We start from the raw sequence: 18,663 nt of genomic DNA, 5'->3' as shown, positions 1-18,663 counted from the left end.
CATATGTGGCATGCATTATCTTTTCACTGGATACTGACAAGCAAGTCGGATACCCACGCAAATGTCAGTTTTGCTGGCTACACCCTGCACAACCCTATCTAGCCGACCTCCTAGTTCCACATCAAATTGCCTGGGTTTGAGTCATGGCTCTGACGGTATTCAGGGGTGGTATTGGTTCAGATGTTTCCATTTCACTTGTCCACCTGCAAAGTTAGTACGGCACTAGTACCTGCTGCATAGACATAGGAAGATTAAATGGCACAGTTCAGGTAAAGTACTTAGAGTTGGGCCAGCCTGTGAGCTCCGTGGGTCTTAGCTGACACAGCTGTTTTTGTGCCGGTTGATTTAGAAGCTGAAGACACCTAGGTGGGAAGATCTAATATATGGGAACCAGACAAGGGAAGAAACAAGAAACCAATGTAGTGGCGAACGAGGTAGCTCATACTCAGAGTACTAGCTCTTGGAAGGTGGAGGCTGGAAGATTAGGAGTTCAAAACCAGCGGCAGGCACATAGTAAGTGCAGAGCTATGCGGGTCAAGAGAAACTGTCTCAAAGAATGAAACAAAACAAACAAAACTCAAAAACAGCAAAGCAATGCGGCCACTTCTCCAGGGATAATGGTTGTTAGACGGAGGAATGCTGAGCCTATCGGGCCAAGTAGGGAATTTGGATAGCATCTTCAGGGTTCATTTGGGTGGTGTCTGGCCCACTCTCCTATCGCAATGCCGTGTGCCAGGAACCTTTGATTTACTTAATAATGGCCCTGGAGTAGAACCATGGTGTTGCAATTTGGATGTGCCACAGATAGCTGGGAAGGGCTTATTTTTAGAGCAAAGGTGAAAAGACAATGGCACCCCTTGGTCTCTGAGATCTGGTGTGGTTCTTGTTGATCTCCCATCAGGCCTGATGGATGTATTTATTAGCCCTTATCACGCGGTATGAATGTAAACACAGCACGCATAGTGCTCTGCACCGTCTGAGATGTCATGTATGCACTGGGGTGTGTGTGGATCCCTCGGGGCTTGCTTGCCTGCTCCTTTCATTAAGGTTTCCTCATCTCGTTCTCCTTTTTCAGAGTTCCCGCTGCTTGCCTGTCCTGCGGACCTGCCCCAGTGTACAGAGATTCTATGGTTTGCTTCCTTGTTCCCTCTATTCTGCCAGGTCAGGATACTTTTTTTTTTGGTTGTTGTTGTTGCTCTTTTGCTTTTCAAGACAGGGTTTCTCTGTGAAGCTTTAGTTGCTCTTAGCTGTCCTGAACTTGCTCTGTAGACCAGGCCTGCCTCTGCCTTCTAAGCGCTGGGATTAAAGACAGTATGCCATCACCACCCACCACTGCCTTCTTGTGTCATTCTGATTTTTGTTTTGTAGGATCATAATCTGAAAATGTAAGAGCAAATGAGTAAATTCTTCGGTCGATGTCCTATCTTACATGTTGCTTGTTTTATCCAGGGTTGAGTCATTGGGATTTTGTTTGTTTATTTTGTTTTTCCAAGTAGTGCTTATATTTACTGCATCTTTTTTTCTTTAATCTTGTTTTTGGTAGGAACACGGGAAATGTTAAACACTTAAGGAAAAAAAAATGACTTTACGCACACTTTGTTGCATTTTGTGTTTTTGTGCGTATTTCTTGTGAGCTTGCTCACACTGATAGTGACCAGTTGCCTTGGGTTGTTCTCCTAGTGCAATGTACAGGGCTTCTGGTGTCCTTTGAATGCAATGCTATGTTGCACGAAGCCACAGCGCCTTGTGTAGCCCAGGCTGCTCGCAATCTCCTGATACCCTCCTGTTTCAGCTATTTTAGGCCTAGGATGACAAGCGTGAGCCACCAAGTCCAGCTCTGGGTTTAGACATTTTTGGAGAGTCTGCCTGAGATGAAGCTGATGACTCCTTGGAGCTGGCCACTGCTTCTAATATTCAGTATTATGAGAGTAGTTCCGGGGAGCCAGAGAAGTTTTCTATCCTAAGTCAATGGTGTTGAGTGGGAAGACCCCTGGCCCAGACCCAATGTGTCTTCAAGTGAATTTCGGAAAGCCACTTAGCTTCTGTTAGCCTTGTTTGCTCATGGGGAGGAAAGGAGGTGACACCATTTTCTTCAGGATGACTGGGCGAGGGGAAGGTGAGACCGTGCACATCTGAGTTCCGGGTTGGGTTCTACCATAAAATTCGATTTCAAATGTGTTAATAGACACAGTAGCATAGGTCATAGACGCCAAGCCAAAGAGAAAGTTAGATGTTTTTGACCCTTTCTAAAGGGTCAGTCGGTTTCCCATTAGTGTGACGAAACACCAGAAATAATCTACTTGAGAAAGAGAAACAGCTTAAAAGCTTGACAAAGTGGTGTGCACCTGTACGGGGTTGCTCCGGCAATTGAGGGAGGAGAGTCGTGTTTTTGAGGCTACCCTCAGCTGTGTAATGAGACTTTTATTTTTAAAAGAAAGACGTGGTGGGGGAGGGGTGGCTGGTATCTCAGGATTATTTCTTCAAGCCAATCCCTCCTTTCAAGGGCTTGCTGCTCCCTAACTTCTGAGTAGGCCCCGCCCACTATCTAATGGTTACCCTGCCTTGTAGTAATGCCTTCCTGGGTTGTGTGGAGCTGAGGGCCCAGGCCCTTCGGAGGGCAGGGCCACATGCAAAGAGCATACTAGTATTTCCTGCAGCTTCCCAACCTTGCTGGCGTGAAGACTAATGTCTCTTCTCCCGCTGTGCCCGCACCTAAAATGATGAGTGCTGGAGAGATGTACCCAGGTCCCCTCGGGCTGCTCCTTCTAGTGAATTGACCTGGGGCTAATTGCTTTGCTGAGACTTTGAGAAAACAAAAGCTTTCCATGGAACACACATTACTACAACTCCCAGACTCCTGGTGAGCGCATGTGTTGATCAGGATGCTGCCTGTGGCTTGCGTGGCCCAGTGCGCAGCCCTGGAGACTCTTGGTTGAGGTCGGTCACCTCCCATGGACCCAGAAGCCTCTACTTCCCCTTACTGAGTCCACCTGGGCTGCATTTTAACTTCTCAAGCTGCCTCGTGCCTGGCTTCTGGCTGGATTTTTTGATAGTTAGGAATCGTCCAACGTCAGAAGGGACCCATCCAGGCTTGTCATTAGACAGACAACAAAGTGAGGGTCCGGATGGGGAGGGACTATTTTGGAAGCTCTTACCGTTCCCATGTGTATGCAAAGGACAAGCGCGCACACACATGCACATGCACACAAATTTATACCCAAACATGCATACATACATGTACATGGCAATCTGGAAGGATGTATATGGAGGTGATTGTGATCGTGGTGGCTTGCAGTAGGAGACTTCAGAGACAGCAAGGATATTTCTGCTTTACTGTGTAACTTTGCATGTCTTTCTCCTGTTGGAAAACGTTGCCATTTGTATTTTTTTTTTAGTTTTTCAATGTGAGGAAGCATGACTTTTTTAGGGGTGTGGGGATGGGGAGTCTCACATAGCCAGCCCTATGTAGCCAAGGACGCTTCTGTCTCCACCTCCTTCATGCTGGAATAAAAGGCAGGAACCACATCCCTGGGTTTGTGCATTTCCGGGCATCAAATCAAGGGCCTAGTACATGCCAAGCAAGCCCTGTACTGCACTCCATTCCCAGACATGGGACACAAGTTTTTAGAAGTTCACCAGGTAATAAAGGATAACATCTTACTAATTCAGGCTTTTATGGAAGTCCTAAGAATTAAAAAAAAAATGTATCTATTCTAAAACTGCCTCTCTGAACCCAGGTCACCTGGCTTCTTGGTCTGAAGGCTTGGTAGCACTAATTTACACAACCTTTGACCCTTTGCTGACTGCTCATCTTCTCCCCAAAGCTGCCGGCCTACACTGCAGTCCTTTGGTATTGCTGGACGGTCTGAGTTCAGACCTCCTCCCCAGCCCGGCTCCCTTGTATGGCAATAGTGCTAAAGGAAGGTGCTCAGTATGCTCCTTTTCCTCCGTGGAACCCAGATCTGTTCCAAAAATCCAGGGCTTCTCTGCCAGCACGCCGGTGCTCAGCTGCTTCCAGAGGCCCCATGCAGTATCGGAAGCTTCTTGGAAGTATTTTCCTGTTCAATTCTGGCACCTAGCATAACCCCCCTTTTTAACCTCTGACACTGAATGTCAGGGCCCATTTGAGTTCAACCCTTGGTGGCCCTTTCAGGGACAGGAACAGAAAGCCTGAGCCCCCTACCCCCTTCCTTCCTCCTGAAGGCCTTTGATCTTCATCTTGGCACAAAACTCCATCCCTCTCCCACACCCCCAGCTCCATTGTTGCTTTTGGTAGGCCAGGCTGTTAGGGACCCGTTACTGCGCTGTGGAAGCCATCTAGTTCAATAGCGAGCAATATTTCACTGCCCAATAGCCAATTCAGGAAGCATAAATGGGTTTATGGGCTCCCTTTCCACTTCTCCATTTAACATAGAAAGACCATATTGATCCGCAGTGGGGGAAGGGATGGGGCGGTGGGTTCCACCCTTTCTTGGCCGAGACCATCCCTGTGTTGTACTGAAGGCCGTTTTGAAGCCTGCCCATTCTTTTCACGCTCAAAGAGAACCGATGCACAGCGTGGCAACGGCGTTTGAGGGGCTCTGCAAAAAGCTCAAAACAGTCTTGTCTGAGAATAACAATGGCGAAGAGAACAAGAGTAAGCAAAGGTTATGGCAGCAATCACGGACAAGAGCCACCGCTGTAAAGTGGGGTCCTCTGCCGCCTGGGCTGGGGAGCCTGGAAGCCTCTCTTTCTTCCTCCTCTTCATGGCACCAGCCTTGGTGATGGTTGTGTTTCGACTTGGCCAGAGGTCTATTTTGAAATCGAAACGAGAAAACAGACAAGCCTTGCTTTTATAATTGCATCAGAAAGCTTACGTTTATCCTCTGCGCACTGTTTTGAGAGCCCAGACAGGCCGAGTTTTTCTTTAGACAAGGGGGCATGGGGGACGGACACTTGCGCACGCGCACAGAGAGAATGACTACACTCATGTGGATAGAACTGGCAAACCAGCGATGGGGTGATGTGTCCCGCACCCTGTGTTTTACCCGCTCTCTTGTGACCAGTGTGTGATCCTTGGAAATGAAAAACAAACCGAGAAGATGGGTTGTTTATTCCTGTTAAAAATAATGGCCTACCAGATGCCGTTCCAGGATCTGCACCTCCATCAGCCGCTCAAGGCTTTTGGATCTTCTGCCCAGAATGCCGCTTTACAAGTGGAACTTGTTGGCATTGGAGCCAAGTATAATAATAATGAGTCAGGTCCGGACTACAAAGGGCCCTGTGATGAGCAGAAAGTAATTATTGCACACTGCAGATAATAAAACCTTTAATAGATACTTAGAAATAGATACATATACATACATATTTTAATGGGTGGTCTCAACAACCCAAAAAACCACATATCACCAATGCAGAATCCAGCCTCCATTGCCTGGAGGTTGTTCGGAGAGGATTGGAAGCCTGTTGGAGGAACTCCCTGGTAAGCAGTACTTCCCAGACACCTATCCCACAGGAGCTGCCAGAGGTCTTGCAAGCACGCAGGCTTCCAGGCACTACCTCTCAAGACTCTTCACTCTGCGTCTGGTCTCCTAAGAGAGTGGCTTCTCACCCGGAATAGACTTGGCTTTCTTGGAGCTAAATGAGGTCTGTATCTCAGCTCACCATTTACCAGCTTTGAGAAAGGACTAGCTCCTCTCCTGCCCCCATCTGTAACCTGAGAGCGAGAATGCTGCCTTAGCTGGGCTAGGACCTCAGCCTCTAAGGAGGTACCGTGGCGTCTTAGGGCTGCCACCTCCAATGGCCCCAGACTGCTCAGTGATGCTCAGTGCATATATTTTTCTTTTCCACAGTAGTAGACCCCACTCTAACTAATTGCATAGGGACTCTATTTTCTGAATGTGACCATAGCCTAAATTCTGTTTACATAAGGAAATTAATGGGACTGGCCTTAACTCCCCCCCCCCCCCTTATCTTTTGGTTTTTTCTAATCAGGGTTTCTCTGTGAAATAGTCCTGACTTTCCTGGAACTCACTCTGTAGACCAGGTTGGCCTCGAATTTACAGAGATCCGTTGCCTGTCTCTGCCTCCTCAGTGCTGGGATTAAAGGTGTGAGATACCACCTGCCTACTTTGCCTTGAGCTCTTAATCTTCCTACCTCAGCTTCCTGAGTTCTGAGATTACGGACAGGTATTCCTAAACCTGGCCTGTTTTCTTCTTTATGCTTTTATTTCTTTATGGTTTGGATTGTGCGCCTCATAAAGAGAGGTATTGGATGATATCTGTGTTCCCAAGGAGCACTCCACACTGGCCATCTCCCTGCACTCAGTGCAGACATCACTAGTTGATCATGACCTCCTTTGCCTTCGATTCTGGGCCCAACCCCAGGATTGCATTTTAGGAAGGCCAGAATCCAGTTGACATGAATGCATTCTAGCTGCAGGGTTAAGTAGGTTCCTGGACCATGATCCGGGTTCAGCAAGGGATATCTGGAATGATCCAGTCACTTGTAGTCCCTGAAAACACTTGAGTGAAGGCCTTGTTCACTGTAGTCAGTCTTGATTTGACTTACACTTGAATGCAGTGAATAGAGTCCCTACGTTAGCTAGACTAAGTCTAGGGCGGTTTAATATTCATGGAGTGAGCGGAGAGTGTTTGGGGTACAAAAATATGGTACTGTGCTGGGTGGTGGTGGCACACCTCTTTAATTCCAGCACTCAGGAGGCAGAGGCAGGTAGATCTCTGAGTTTGAGGCCAGCCTGGTCTGCAGAGTGAGCTTCAGGACAACCAGAGCTACACGGAGAAAGAAACAACCCAGGAACAACAACTATAGCAACAGCACTGCTGACCAGAACCTGGCAGGAGGTGCAGAGCAACAACCAAGTTGCCCCCTTCATCTTTTGGTCGGCTGTGGGCCAAGCTCTTGGCCTTCTTGGGTTGGGATGATGGCTCCTTTAGCAGGGAATGACAGGGAGTGGTCGCAGCCTCTAGGGAAGGCGCAGTCCTAACCAGCATCCTGCTTAAGTGGCCTTTGCACGTGGAATCCTGGTATCGCGGGCGCCCAAGGGCATGGATGAGACAGCTCAGGTAAGGGCTGATTTACTGAGATTGTGCCTTCAGTTTTGCTCAACAAGCAAAGCCTTCCATCATCTTCTCTACCTCCCTCGGCCCTGCCCTGGGTATCTTTAGAAGCTGCCCGCTTTTCTCTTGTGGAATGTGACAGGCTCCAGGGACCAGCCAGCTGTTCCTACCTCTGCTGTTCAGTCCAGCCCAGTGATGAAGTAATATCAATTCCCCTCTTTTTCCTCCCTTTTCTTCCTTTGTCTCGTTAGAGCTCAAATCCAAAGCCTTGGACATCCTAGACAGTGCCTTACTGCTGAGCTTATGCCCCAGGCTCGGATCTTTCAGCTTTAGTACGGTCCTTCCCATCTTAATCCTGGCCTGTCAAGCCCCAGTGCAGGAAGTGGAGTGGATCCTGCAGACATACCCTTTTCTAGAAGCTATATTGCAGCTCTCTCCATGTTGACTGGGCCTGGCCCTGGGCAGAGGTGAAGTCTTACCTGGGGGACACACCTGGGTGTTAGTAATGCAGGTAGTCACCCAGTCCAATGATTCTCAAATGGAGTGGCCGTTGCTGTGACCTGGAGGGCTCATGCAACCTTGGAGCCTCATCCTTTGGATGAGAGGACTGGTCTTCTACAAGCTTATGGGTGACCATGGAACCAAGAACCTCTTACTTCACTGCAAGTGTGATCTAGAATATTCTCCCTCTAAATAAGCCCCCCTCCTGCCTCCACCCTGCTTAAATCTCACTGCCCAGGTGCAACTGCCTACCTGGAATACTTCCACTTTGGCCTCCTCACGACCTAACCACTCGAAAATTGCTAACAAGCCCCTTCCAGTCTCTTCAAACTATCTGTTTCCTTGGAGTACAATTCAGTGATGGACCCTTGCCTAGCTTGTGTAAGGCCTGGGACTCTATCTCAAGAACTGGAAAAAACAAAAAAACAAAACTCCGGGAATGAGTTTTATCCTTAGCACTAAAAAAGAAACGATTCCTGAAACCGGCAAAGCTAAGCCCTCTCCAGAAGTCCTCTTGCCAGCTCTCCTCTCTTGAAACGCAGAGCTGAGTGGTTCTGTGGGTCTCCAGTCTCATGTCATTGTCCCTTTTCTTGTGACTCAGCACTTTGGACTTTGGTTAGCTCACCTGCCCATTTCTACCTATTCCAGGACCTTTGCACTTACTAAGAACACGCTTCCCCTCGCTCTGAAGAAGGCTAACGTTTCCCCTTCCTCTCCTTATCTTCCTCCTCCTAGAGGAATTATTACCTCCTCATCATCCCCATAGGCCTATTCACTAACCTCCATCATTTTCGGCCATCTGACGCTGTTGATTTCAAACCTGCATCACGGACAGCGTGGCGGCTCTAACCAGTGGAAAGAGTAAGCCTGTGCAGCTTACTTTGCCTCTTGTTTTGAACAGGATTCCTCCCCCACAAGGCTGAAAGCTGACTGTTCCTCCTTCTCTAAGGTGGGCATTTACGGGGTGATTTGTAAATCACTGAATGAGTGGAGCTGGAAAGGGCCCCACGTTAGTGAACATAGCTTCTCTCAGCCAGAAGTAAGGCCTTCTGAGGGCTGGTTGCTTGCAGGGCAAATGCCAGGGCTCTTGGGGATCTTGCGCCCTTTCACCACCAACTGACAGCCCTGCTTCCCTCCAGCCATCACCTGAATGAATGCCTGGGCTTCTGGGTGGGGGCAGCAAGTGAGCACAAAGAAGCCTCAGGCTGTCTTCCAGCTGTGCCTGAGATTCCACAACTGCAGCTTGCTTCCTCACCAGCTGCTCACAGGCTTGCTTGATCCCTCCCCGCCCCCCCCCCCACCTCATTTCTTTGCTTCTGTTTTTTTCTTTTTGAGACAAAGTCCAGGCTGGCCTTGAAGGCAGGGTGAGTCTTCTGCCTCCGCCTCCTAACTGGCGGAATTGCAAGTGTGGGCTGCAAGTGTGGGCTAGAATGCTTTAGTAAAAATGAGTTTTGATCTTTAAAGGGAAAAAGAAAGTCTTCAAGATAGACCTCAGCTGCTGCTGTCACTTATACGGGGACTTTAGTTTTCTTCTCTTGTTGGGAACTGATCCTGCATTATCATGTATGCTAATCGTGAGTTCTACTGAGCTCTTTAAAAACTGCTTTAAAGTTTTCTGGGTTGATATTTTGGAGAGGTTGTGATATAGTGTATATTGTTCCCTATTGGTTCCTGGGATCCCTACACCGATTCTTATTATATTATTTCTTTAAACAATTATTTTAGTTTAAAGAGAAGGGAAATCCAGCCCTGGTGGAACATACCTGTAACCCCAGAACTTGAAAGGCAAAGGCGACAGGAGGTTTGCCATCCTGGACCACAGTGTGAGACTCTGTCTCCAGAAGCCAAAGACAAAGGAAAGATAAGGGAAGGAAGGAAGGGGGGGAAGGAAGGATAGAGGATAGAGAGAGAGAGAGAGAGAGAGAGAGAGAGAGAGAGAGAGAGAATGATTGTGAACATGAGCTTTCACTAAAACCTTGAATGTCAGGTGGAAGATCTTCCTTCTTTTTTTTTTTTTTTTTTTTTTTTAGGTGAGGTCACATGTAGCCAGGTTAGCTCATATAGCCAAGAATGGCTTTGAATTTCTGATCCTTTACCCTGCAGCCAAACCTTTCCGTTTTTCTGGTCTCTTCTGGGCTGATCCTGAGGTGGGAGGCCGAATCCAGTTAGAGGAGGATCTCTTCGCAGGCCATTGTTGGGATTCTCACTGTGTTCGAGCCCTCGTTCCTGACCTTCCTTGGGCCTTCTTGGCTCTGCTTTGTGCTGGGTTGTGAACTTGTGATGCAGTTCTAAAGGGCTCTGGCTGAGTGTGGAGACAAGGCGCATGCACATGCGTTCCTTAGGAATTTTGGGCAAACTCTGGTTGCCTTTTCCAAAGCACTTGTCTGGGGAGACTGAGCACGCTAGCAGCAACGTGATTCTGGCACACGTCCTTTGAAGGCCTGTCACCGGGGACTGCTGGGAGGTAAAGTGATTGGTCCAGCCGATGACACGTGGAACAAAGCCATGTTGTGAGCCCAGTGACAGTGATAAAGGTAGCTTCTGCTTTCCCTGCATCATGTGCTAGGTTCTGCTTTCTGTCAGCTAAGTCATCTCTTACAGTCGTCCTATCCATCTAGCTATGCTCCATTCTAAATATTATCATTTCATTCTACAGATGAAAAAAAAGAAACCAAAACACCAAACTCATCCAGCCCAGAGAGATTGAGTAACTCGGCCTGAGGTGGCCCAGTTAATAAAAGACGGAGATTCAAACCCAGATAGTGAGACCAGCAGAGAGTTCAAGGAAGCACTCAGATCACTCACAGAGCTGTGGGTGACTCAGGTTTCTCAGGAATCAGTTAAGGAGGGCTTAGTGATAGATGAAGATTTAGTAGCGGATACAGGGGATAGTGGAGCTTGAACTGGGAGGAAGGATTGCTTTTGGGGTTGAAATGAGGATGAACCTGTCATTGTTACATGAAAGGATCCCCCCAAATCCCACTCTGTCCTCTGATCTTTTGCTGGTGCTTCCCAGTACACCAGAGCCCAGATATAGGCCCCACCTGCGTGGCCTCTGGAAAGGATGGCCTAGATGAAGTGATTCTCGGCCTTCCTAATGCTGCAACCCCTTAATACAGTTCCTCGTGTTGTGGTGACTCCCCTCCCCTGCAACCATAACATTATTTTAATTAGTACTTCATAACTGTAATTTTGCTACTGTTATGAATCCTAGTGTAAATATCTGATACTCAACCCCCTCTGAAAGGGCCAGGTTATTCAACCCCAAATGGGTCCACTACCCACAGATTAAGAACCACTGTGAAGAGGGTTCCTTGGCTGTAGAGGAGTTAACAGGATGGTGGGAGGGGTCAGGATGAGTCAGAGAAAGAAGAGGGTCACTCTACTTATGGCCTTGGGCTGAATGTGGAAGAAGTCCCTGGGTGCAGGCTGGGACTGTTGTTACCCTCTTTTCTGTGGGATGGGAACCTGTGCCTGCCCAAGAGATCCCTCTTTGGAGGAAAGGGCTACTTCAGGCCAACTGCCTAGATGAGCCCCTGCCGGGCCTGCCTTTATATGCCTGCCAGCCTGTAACTGGCAGGAAAGAGAAAGGAGCTGTCTGTCTCTAGGGAGGATATTCTGGAAGGCTCGATTATCAGACCTCATTGTAATGCCACGTTTTGAGTTTTATAAATCGCTGTTGGAGTGGAAAACATTTGCAGGCTGTCCCCTGTGAATAGCAAATCCTGCCCAGAGCTCTGAGAGCCTTAAAACAGTGTAGAATGTGAGGAGATGAGACAGGGGCGTGGCTGCTTGCGCTGGATGTAGCCCATGCCAGGGACACTGAGGCTCTCAGCTTTAAGAGTGTTTTTTTTTTTGTTGTTTTGTTTTGTTTTTGTTTTTGTTTTTCGAGACAGGGTTTCTCTGTGGTTTTGGAGCCTGTCTTGGAACTAGCTCTTGTAGACCAGGCTGGTCTCGAACTCACAGAGATCCGCCTGCCTCTGCCTCCCGAGTGCTGGGATTAAAGGTGTGCGCCACCACCGCCCGGCGTTTAAGAGTGTTTTAACAGAAGGGTCCCACAGGGTGTGGTTGGCGCACACCTTTAATCCCAGCACTTGGGGGGAAGAGGCAGGCAGAGCACTGGGATTTTGAGGCAGCCAGCCTGGTTTAGAAAGCGAGTTCCAGGACAGCTAGAACTAGGACTGTTAAACAGAGAAACTCTGAAAAAGAAAAGGGGGGGTGGTCCCTAAGTGATCTTTAAAACCTAAGATGCTGCTACCCAGAGAAAGACAAATTGAAATGACTGTTCTTCCCCACTGAGACTACACTATACACAAGTCAGTAATGGACTCTTCTGCAATCCACGGGACAGTAGACACTCTGATGCATACCAGGAGGAGGGAATGTGAACTGCCTCTCAGATATGGTACTTTTTTTTTTCCTGTCCATATTACAAAAGCATGCATCCTTTGGCCTTCTTCTAATTTCCCACTGGTACCCTGAGCTATTTCCCCAGCAGATGTACCTGTAGATATCTGTACAAAATGACCTGTGCCCAAGCTGATTCATGGTTACATTTTCACAGCAGCAGAAGATGGGGAGCAATTTTGTGAATGGAAGATAGATTCAGGAAACGATGACACATGTTCCAGCTGGCTAGACGTGGGAAGGAAAGAGGAGCCCCCCGTGTGTGTGCGCAGGTGGATCCAGGGGTTATACTGTTGAGACCCAAGCAAGTGCAAAATCACGCCATTGTTTGCCTGAATAGAGGAGGGGGAACAGACAAGCACACATTTGCCCAAACTCCTTAGCCACTAAGAAGTTTATATAAGTGACGGTCTTTGTAGGCCAGCTCTGTGAGGATGTCAGAGGCTTCAAGAGTGGATAGGGTTTGTGGAGAGATACTCACAGGCCATGTGCAGCCCTTGCTTGTCACAGCCTGCCAAGAGGCTGAACTGTTAGGACCTCTTAAACAAATTCTGCAAGGAGTACACCTACAAAGTGTTTCGCCTACGCCAACAAGGTGGCTCAGGCTTCTCCCGTGTAGTGGCCCGAGCTCCATGTCTGAGTCTACACAAAGACAGAAGGAAAGAATTAACGTCACAGAGTTGTCCTCTGACCCCTACTTACATGCTGAGGCACATGTGTCCCCACCCACACGCACGAACATAGACACGCAATCACTAGTAATGAATAAAAATGCTGGGCCAGCACCCACCACAACCGTCCCCATGAAAGCCCTACCTAGGGCTGTAGTGGAAAGAAGGGGACCAACTGCCCGTGGCACAGCAGTGTGGAAAGGGCCTTGGGATGCCAAAGGGGAGAGAATGTCAGGTCCGGGGACAAGTAAAGTTGTCACCCAGGGTGTGGGTGCGGGTGTGGGCTATAGGGCAGGTCCCAGGGGTCCCGGTGTGTGATTAGAAGCTACTGGGAAGATGGCAGAGAGTCATTCCTTGTTGGTGGCAGCTGAGATCAGAGCTGAGGAGATGGGGTCTATCTGGGGAGGGAATGAGAAACAAGAACAGGATGTTTGGAAGAGCAGGTGTTACTGACTTTTGGGTCTGCTGATCTACGGCAGTGCCAAGGAAAGCCTGCATGCAGGGGTTTTTTTCCCCCCTCAAACCTCTGAGGACTTTTTCTGTTCTGGATCCCCAGAGTGGGCTGCGGTGTTCACTAACAGTGTAGGAAGAACTACTGTCCTCTTCCCCCTAGTCTTCCCGGCTTGCTGTTGTTGAGGCTGAAATGCAACTTGGAGCCAGCTGCCTTCAGAACAAGGTGTTCCCAGGAGGTGGAAGGACTGGTTTGTAATCAGATTAAAGCTGGATCCCTCAGAAACTTCTAGGTCCCCCTTCAGTCAGCTGCCATTATACTGTCTCTGCCATCGAGGTGAAAGGGGCTGGAAGAAGAAACAAGAATTTAGGAAGAAAGAAGGGAGATTGTGTATGTGTAGGGTGGGATACAGTCCCCCGAATGGGTACCTGAGCAAGGGCTGTGAGGGAAGGCAGCTAGGAATCAAGGTCAGGGCTAGATTCTAGCTGACTTTGCCACTACCCAAGAAAGCGCTGGCTTCTAAAAGCAGGTAATGTTGTCGGTATGGGAAAGAAACCCTTGTCATATCTGTGGCCTTCCTAATATAACATCAGAAACCTTTGCTCTTGGCTTGTCTGTCCTTGCGCTTTTGGTTATGGTGCCACCGTTCTTGGTTCAGAAACCCTGGAAAAGATGGTTAATGATAAAAATAACCGAGCACCCCCATGGTGGCTCGCGACCATCTGCACCTCCAGGCGAAACTAACTGCTCTTCTGGCCTCCTCAGGCACCAGGCTAAACATGCCCACAAATCAGGTAAATTAACAAGCAAACAAAGGAATGAATAAATAAATTTAATCTGGGCATGGTGACAAATAAATAAATAATAATAGCTGATATTTTTACAGTACAGACCTCTGTAGTTTGATACGAATATACAGCAACTGTGTGGACCTGAGTGTCAGCTTAGCGGATGTTTTCACTCACTGGGTTTGGTTTTGTGATGGGGTCGCTCTGTGTTGCCTATGTTTAGAACTTGTGGTCTCAAGTGATCCTCTTGCCTCTGTCGGAGCACAAGTATGTTTGTGCCTGGGTTTGTCTTCGCAGACAGGAAGAATGAGATAGATTTTCAAGATTTTTTTTTTCAACTTTTATTTCTGTGTATGTGCACATGCACGCAATGCCTTGGGAGGCCAGCAGGGGGCATCAGATCCGCTGGCGCTGGAGTTAAAGGTGGTTGTGAGCTGCCACGCCTGGATGTTGGGAACTGAACTCTGGTTTTAATCACTGAGCCATCTCTCCAGCCTCCAAGAAGAGACTTTACTTGATTTCTGTGAAGCACATGATGGTTTTCAGAGCACAAAATTAGTGTATGTGTGGTTTTATACAATACAAGACAGCTATGGGTATTCACTCCCTTAGGGTCATTTAAATTTATTTACTTACTATCTATTTGTTTATCTTTTGTATTTATGTGTGGGAGTGAGTGCCAGAGCACACATGTGAAGAGTACCACTCTGGGGAATTGCTTCTCTCTGTCTACCATGTAGGTTTTGGGGTTTTTAGGCTCTATGGCAAGTGTCTTTACACAATGAATTATGTGATCATCTTTTGCCAAAGAAATGTTCATGCAATTCCAGATATACAAGTAGCAAAATAAGTATATGAAGCAAAGATTTATTGTTAAGCCTAAAGAAACCGATTTTAGAGCAGTTTTTTGGTGTGCTTGTGATCTTATCATATATTGAAGTTGAAACTTTCATAGAATGCACTTATTTATTGTTTGCATAAAGTATGGCAGCTGTGTGTTTGGTCCTGCAGAATACAGCATCGTTAATGTTTTGTAGTTATTGCTAATATTTCACTTCACATAAATACACAGCAGGAAATATTAAAAGTATTTACTTACTATTTTTTTCAAGACGGCTTCTCTGTAGGCCTGGCTATCCTGAAATTCACTCTGTAAACCACACAGGCCTCGAACGCACAGATTCCCCTGCCTCTTCCAGGGATTAAAGGCATGAGCGCTGGGATTAAAAGTCTGCGCCGCTACCTCCCAGATAGTAAAAGTATTTTTAATGCCATTGTAAAAGTTGCTGGAAATCCCATCCTATGCTCATCCCAAACTTGTAATTCCTTCAAAATATATGTGAATGTGAGTGTGTGTGTGGTGGGGGGCGGGTGATAGGGAGGATAATCTAGGAGGATTTGGGAGGGGAAAGAATATGATCAAAAATATTTTTTAAGATTTATTTCTTTAATATATATATATATATACACACACACACACACACACACACACACACACACACACACACAGTGTTCTGCCTACATCTGTACCTGCATAACAAAAGATCTCATTTCAGGTGGTTGTGAGCCACCATGTAGGTGCTGGGAATTGAACTCAGGACCTCTGGAAGAGCAGCCAGTGCTCTTAACCTCTGGGCCATTTCTCAGCCCAAAATATATTGTTTAAAAAAAACAAAACTAAGACTGCAACTCAAACTTCAGTTTTCAAAGCTGTCAGTTTTAACCCAAAGCATGGAAAGATAAATGAATTTGATACTTTTATGTTGGTGACTAATGATAGAAGAAAACATATCTGTTTCCTATATTTTAACTACTGTGTTTCTAAAAGAATGGAAAGAGGCCGGGCGGTGGTGGCGCACGCCTTTAATCCCAGCACTCGGGAGGCAGAGGCAGGCGGATCTCTGTGAGTTCGAGAACAGCCTGGTCTACAAGAGCTAGTGCCAGGACAGGCTCCAAAGCCACGGAAAAACCCTGTCTCAAAAAACCAAAAAAGAAAAACATATAGGCATCCTCCTGAATATTAACCTTCAGCAAGCGATGAAAGGAGACAGAGACAGAGACCCACATTGGAGCACAGGACTGAATTCTCAAGGTCCAAATCAGGAGCAGAAGGAGAGAGTGCACGAGCAAGGAACTCAGGGCCATGAGGGGTGCACCCACACACTGAGACAATGGGGATGTTCTACTGGGAACTCACCAAGACCAGCTGGCCTGCGTCTGGAAAAGCCTGGGATAAAACCGGACTCTCTGAACATAACGGACAATGAGGACTACTGAGAACTCGAGAACAATGGCACTGGGTTTCTGATCCTATTGCACGTACTGGCTTTGTGGGAGCCTAGGCAGTTTGGATGCTCAACTTACTAGACCTGGATGGAGGTGGGGGGTTCCTTGGACTTCCCACAGGACAGGGAACCCTGATTGCTTTTCGGGCTGAGGGGGGGGGGACTTAATTAGGGGAGGGGGAGGGAAATGGGAGGCGGTGGCTGGGAAGAGACAGAAATCTTTAATAAATAAATAAATTAAAAAAAAAAAACCACCCACAAAGTATGGAAAACTTTGTATGTTTGGTAAAACACTGTACTTTTTAACATGGAGTATTCCCGAGTCTGAGGTCAGGTACTTCAGGTATGTTCATGGATGCTGACAAAACGTGTGGGCCAAAGTGCATGTGTGTTCAGGCTGCCCTGAAGTCATGTGATGCCCCCTGGGTGCGCCCTGCCAGAAACACTCTGGTCTTCCTGCTTTTGTTTTGAAGTAAGTGCTGGCTCTCGCATGGTCAAAACCCTTTTGCTTTTGATGACCGTTTTGTATCCACGTTTGGTTCTATGATCTCTCACGATTTGAGGAGCCGGAGTCTCGGGGCTGCTCGGAGTCTGTCTGATTTGGAAGGCCTGAAGCAAATAGGAAGTGAGGTGCAGAGGTTAGTACACGCATGTGGCCAAGAACCTAGCTAGGTTCGAATCTCCTTGTGAATGTAATTAACCTCCCCGGCCCTCCGCTCAAGTCCCTCCTCTAAAAATAAGAAACCATAGGATGTCTGTTTCACGGGATTGAGCTCTTTTATGAGTTAATGTGTAACAGTCAAATGGTTCCCTTTGTAGCCTCTCAGCAGGACTGTAACCAGGGTTTAGGGAGGGAAAGCCTGGAGTGCCAAAGCAGGGCTGAGCAAATTGAGATGTTGCTGGTAGCCATTTCTTACTATCAAGAAGGCCCTCCTTGCCATCCTAGGACTTGCTATGTAGACCAGGCTAGCCTCTAACTCAAAGATCCTCTGGTCTCTGCCTCCCATGTGCTGGGATCAAAGCTGTGTGCCATCATGCCCATCTTTCAGTGAATGACCTGGATGCTCTTTAGTGGTGATCCCACGAGGGGCTTGGCCCTCCCTTCTCTGGCACAGAGTACAATGTCTGTCTTGCACAGCCAAGCCCCTTTGACTTTGCCAATCTAGAGGATGCTGGGGAAAAAAGCAAGTTTCTTAGGCTTCTCTTGGTAGCCTGTATGGAAGAGATGCAGCAGAACCTTTAGAGGTCCCATTGGGAAGGGATGGAGGGGTAGATTAACTAAAAGGTTGCTGCTGCAGAGGGTTCCACAGTATTTCTCAGGGGTGTCTCGGCTCAGACTGGTTGTGGCAAAAGCTTTCTGTTAGGGTGCATTTGCTAGGGAAAGTGACCAAAGTTGAGTTCTCATAAATAAAGAAAGAAGGAAAAGTGGGAGGCGGGGAGAGGGGTGGGAGAGATGCAAGATGCTCTTCTCTTTGACTCTCTGTATATCATTCAGAATAATTCACACTGGAGCTTCCATCATGCCCTCTATTTTGCCCCTTTGTTTCCTGTTCTAGTATTGGCTCTTCTCTTCCTAGTTCCAAAAGGCTGGCAGACAGGCTTGCTGACTTCCTGGCTATCCCCACCCCTTCCCGGGTCCTGGATTCCGCATCCTTTCTCTCCCCGTGCAATGACCTCATCCCAGCTGGAAAGTGGGCCTCTTGTGGCCCCTGCCTATTTGCCCTGGTCCATCACATGGCCCTGCTGGGATGCCAGGTGTATGAATCGCAGGCAGTGGGCAAGTTAGGCAAGGGAGGGCATTCCTCTGGACTGAGCTGTGCGGGTACCTTGGCACAGGAGCCCCTGCTTCTAAAACCAGCTGAAAAGCCTGCCTATATGCCCTTCCAGTGGGCTGCTGAGTCATTGCCTGAGTCACACGCAGTACAGCTGGGTACTCAACAGCGAGCCCTTTGTGGAACCCAGATGGACTTTCCTGATTCTTGGGATATTGAAAGGGAAGTACGGCTTGGTGTTTGATCTCTGCTATCCTCAACGGCTCTTCCACCCGAATTCCTTTCCTGGCTTGTGCCTGTGGGCTGGGGAGTGATACACACCTCCACCTGGGGCTGCCAGCTAGGATTCAGAATCCAAAAGTTCAAATCAAGTCAGCGGCTGGGTGACAGGCACAGAGCCAGGGAAGGCAGGGATTAAGCGAGTTGGGGCAGGAGCGAATAGGGGCAGATTCCTGGGCCCTCGGCGTGGCCCAGAAAGATCAGCCAACTTTCTTGTGTCTTGTGTATTTTGGAAGCATCCAGAACCTACCTTGAGAATTCAGTCGTGTTATCTGGGGGGAACAGGTGCAAGAATTCTTGTGTGTTGGCATCTTAGAGCCTGCTTAATCCCACTGTCCTTACACACATTTGGTGGTTGAAAAGGGGTGGAGCAGGAGATGATACTGGTTCAGAGCAGAACCAGAAGCGGAAGACATCAGAAAATGTAGAATTTGATTGATGCTCAGACTT

At 47.9% G+C, this 18,663-nt stretch overlaps 1 long non-coding RNA gene across 3 annotated transcripts in view; it reads left to right on the top strand.

The window, feature by feature from the left end:
* The window catches only part of LOC121461026, a 206,495-nt gene that overhangs the window by 23,979 nt on the left and 163,853 nt on the right, over window positions 1-18,663 (top strand). Inside the window, exon 3 of one of the 3 annotated variants that reach the window (XR_005976143.1) lies at window positions 1,076-1,161. The exons of the other annotated variants lie outside the window; for them this stretch is intronic. This is a non-coding gene — a long non-coding RNA (uncharacterized LOC121461026). The remainder of the gene's footprint in view (window positions 1-1,075; window positions 1,162-18,663) is intronic. 3 annotated transcript variants of the gene reach the window in all.

Source organism: Microtus oregoni, unplaced genomic scaffold (genome assembly GCF_018167655.1).
Source record: "Microtus oregoni isolate MIOR12 unplaced genomic scaffold, Mior012 000022F_ref0000154, whole genome shotgun sequence".
NCBI lineage: Eukaryota > Metazoa > Chordata > Mammalia > Rodentia > Cricetidae > Microtus > Microtus oregoni.
This window is presented reverse-complemented; position numbering and strand designations above follow the sequence as displayed.